Here is a 3,361-nt window from a genome sequence, read left to right on the forward strand (position 1 = left end):
TTCTTAATAGAAGTTATGTCAAGGCAAGTGTTGAAGGAGAAGAAGAAAACAGAGATTAAGCCCATTGAGGCTCAGTTTGACCAATCTGCCGAGAAGGAGAATTTAATGAAAGCCAATAATTCTACTGATGCAATGAAGTCTTAGTAGCATTTTATTGCTTGTACTTTACTTTTGTTGATTTGTAGAAATGCTGTCGTTTATAATGAATTGATGTTTTTATATTTGGTGAAAGGCTGTGTAATTGTTCTGTGTTTTTTGGTGTCTTGTGTGTAGCATTTTATTGCTTGTACTTTACTTAAGAGCACACTTAAACACTCAAACTATAACATTAAATTAGAGTGCAAAAATATTTAACTCGAATTTATAAAACTGACAGGACAAGGAGCTGGAATATGAATCACAAAATAGATGTTTTCAAACTATTTGCATCAATTAAGTAATACTATTTGCATCATATTATTATTCTTTCATAATATATTAATCACTCTTGTTCTACATCGTACACCACATCTTTCTCTTCGAACTTCACAGCCACCAGAAACCTTATTGTGACCTGTCAAATGGGCAAAAAATTGAGATTTGAGACGTTCCAATCCAATGGAGAAAAAAGAGTATGATGGCATATGTTTGTTCGCACCTTTTGGGGATCGTAGATTGCATATTCATTGTACTCGAGAGGACTATTCTTGTGCTCAGACGACTAAGACGGGATCAGTCGGCCGCATGGCACTTTTACGTCATCTTTCCACATGAAATGCTCCGACTCATCGGTTTTCTTCCGGCCACGGCCTACTACTCCATGTTTCTTCTTCTCAAGAGATGACGAATCCTAACATGAACGCATGAGAAGTTGCAACTTGCAAAGTAAAGTATGACGACGAAGGCAAAAAGAACGAGCTGCGAATCAATACCTCTGGAGTAGATGTCAATTCTGTAACCTTTTCACCCAACGATGCGATGGCCAAGATCAGGAATCCTTCTGGCCTGTCCACAATGGTGAATCCGTACCGGGCTGCTTCTGATGCAGCATCTGAACAAACTATAGCCTTGCCAAACTATACATAAGAAAAACATACCATATGTTCGACGAAACAATAAAAAAAGCATGTAACAAAAGGTGCAAGCATGATAGATGATTAATCGATCTTGCCATGTAACCGGGGATGGGTAGAGAGCATGGAGCTAGCAAGAATCCTTTCTGAAGGTGACGCAGCATATTAGAACTTCGAGTACCTGATATATGAATGATTAAAAACCCGGGAGGAGTTCGAAAAAGGATACGCAAGGAAGCTGTCCTGTTCCGGTCATACCACACCATAGGAGGACTTTGTTCGGTAGCTTCTTGATTTCCTCGAGCGAGGGGCAAGCACTAAATTCCACAGAATAAACATTCTCAATTGATACTCCATAACTCTAGGGGAAATGTCAGAAGAAACAGTGTCAAATATGAAAACAATTTGGACTCGATGTTATAAGATAAACAGACGACAAAGGACGAGACTAATCATTCTTACAATTTCGCCGACTTTGACCGGTTCATAGGTTTTCTCCAGATATTTTGCTATCATCTTGTAATCATGGGCTTCTTTCTCTAGTGGAGATATGGAACATCTCAATTTCTTATATACTTCAAACAGAGGGTCATCAAGAGTTGAACCGGAAATATCTCCTATGATCCGTGAAGCCGAGTTTATATCTCTTAAAGTCTCGAATGCAGACACAACCTGCACGTCTCTTTCAAAATTAGCATTCAATGAATCCATAGCAACGCTCAAAACATAATTTCAAAGTATTTGGATACAGTGTTTAATTTCCAGTATTTCAGAGTTTTTGGAACACTCACGTGATCAGCAAAATCATTAGAATCTCGGAAAATAAACGGTCTTGTCGAAAGCATAAGAGTAAACATTCTTTGGCTAAAATCAGACCACATCGCTTCGCCCTTCATCCCTGTTTCTTTCTGCCGCTTGAGCTTCTTCACAAATTCCAATAGGGCATCTTCACCTGCATTATTCCCATTCATGAGAGAGTGTAGTTGAAACACTTAATAAAGATCAAGACTGGGCAAATAACTTACATCTTTTCAAATGGTGATCCGTCAACATACCGAACGGTATATCCGGAACATCTAGCCCTGTCTCCATCAAAGCATACCTACAAACAAAACATAGTATTTTGCCTACCCACAACCTAGAAAAAAATACAAGTAAATTTAATTAATCCATGGACTACCCACCTATAAATCTCCTGGCCACACAGAATTTTCATGATATGCGCCACCTTGGGCACAGGCTTAGGATGAGCTCTAACCGAATTCTAGCTCCAATAACAAATTTCCGATGCCCATGATAGCGAATCGACGACAAGAAATGGGTGGCTAGGGTTGGGTCTTGGTGGAATCGTGAGAGCACGAGAGACTCGTGAATGATTTTCTTATCTTAAGATGGGCTTCTCCGAGATCACTTGAAAAATCGTTGATGAATCGAGCAAGACCAGCAAAAATCGACATGGGAAAGCAGATTTTGATTTGAAAGAGAGAAAAAGGCAAAAGGGATCGGAGAAGGTGATCGAGAAGGGGTTTGGGGATTTTGGTGTTAAGGAGGTGTAATAATATTTATTTTAAGTTTTATTTTAAATAAAAATAATATTTTTTTTACAACATTTTTTTAAAAAGTGTTGTTGTACATAGGAAAAAAAGCGCTCATAGACAACACTTTTAAAAGCATTGTCTTTGACCTAAAAAAATGCTAATAGACAACGCGTTTTTAAAAAAGCGTTGTCTTTGATGAATAAAATATATATAACGACAACGCTTTTCACTAAAAGCGTTGTCTTTTAAAAAAAGACAACCCTTTTCACTAAAAGCGTTGTCTTTTAAGTGTTGTGTTTGTGCATTTTTGTTGTAGTGTAGCCTCGGTTTTTGGAAAACAAAACGAAAATTTTAAACGAAAATTATATTTGAACAGGGCAACGCGGCAGCGATCGTCGCTGCCCAAAAGGGCAGCAATTGTTGCTGCCGAGGGCAGCGAGATCGCTGCCCTCGTTTCTAGTGACCCTGCATGGAATCACCTACTAACTGGCAACTAATAGCATGCATTAAAATTAATACAGCAAAATAACTTAACAGAGTAAAACGTGCGGAAACATAATCCATAATTTACATATCAGCTTAGTAAATTATCCAGGCTTAATACTGTAGTGATACAACCAAATCGAAATCTTAAACAGTAAACATTATACAGCTATATCGAATCCTGCTGTATAATAAAATCCTCAAGGCTCCTGCTCCCTAGTCCTGCCTTGAACTACCAGCTTCGTCCATCCTGCGACCTGCCCCATGGAATAGGGTGTCCAAGATAAT

The 3,361-nt window shown here is 38.5% G+C and overlaps 1 pseudogene; it reads right to left on the minus strand.

Annotated features, from left to right (window-relative positions):
• Positions 1-481: 481 nt before the first annotated feature.
• LOC140889282 (protein ADP-ribosyltransferase PARP3-like) lies at positions 482-2,509 on the minus strand (annotated as a pseudogene).
• Positions 2,510-3,361: the final 852 nt, after the last annotated feature.

This window comes from Henckelia pumila, chromosome 3 (assembly GCF_033568475.1).
Source record: "Henckelia pumila isolate YLH828 chromosome 3, ASM3356847v2, whole genome shotgun sequence".
NCBI lineage: Eukaryota > Viridiplantae > Streptophyta > Magnoliopsida > Lamiales > Gesneriaceae > Henckelia > Henckelia pumila.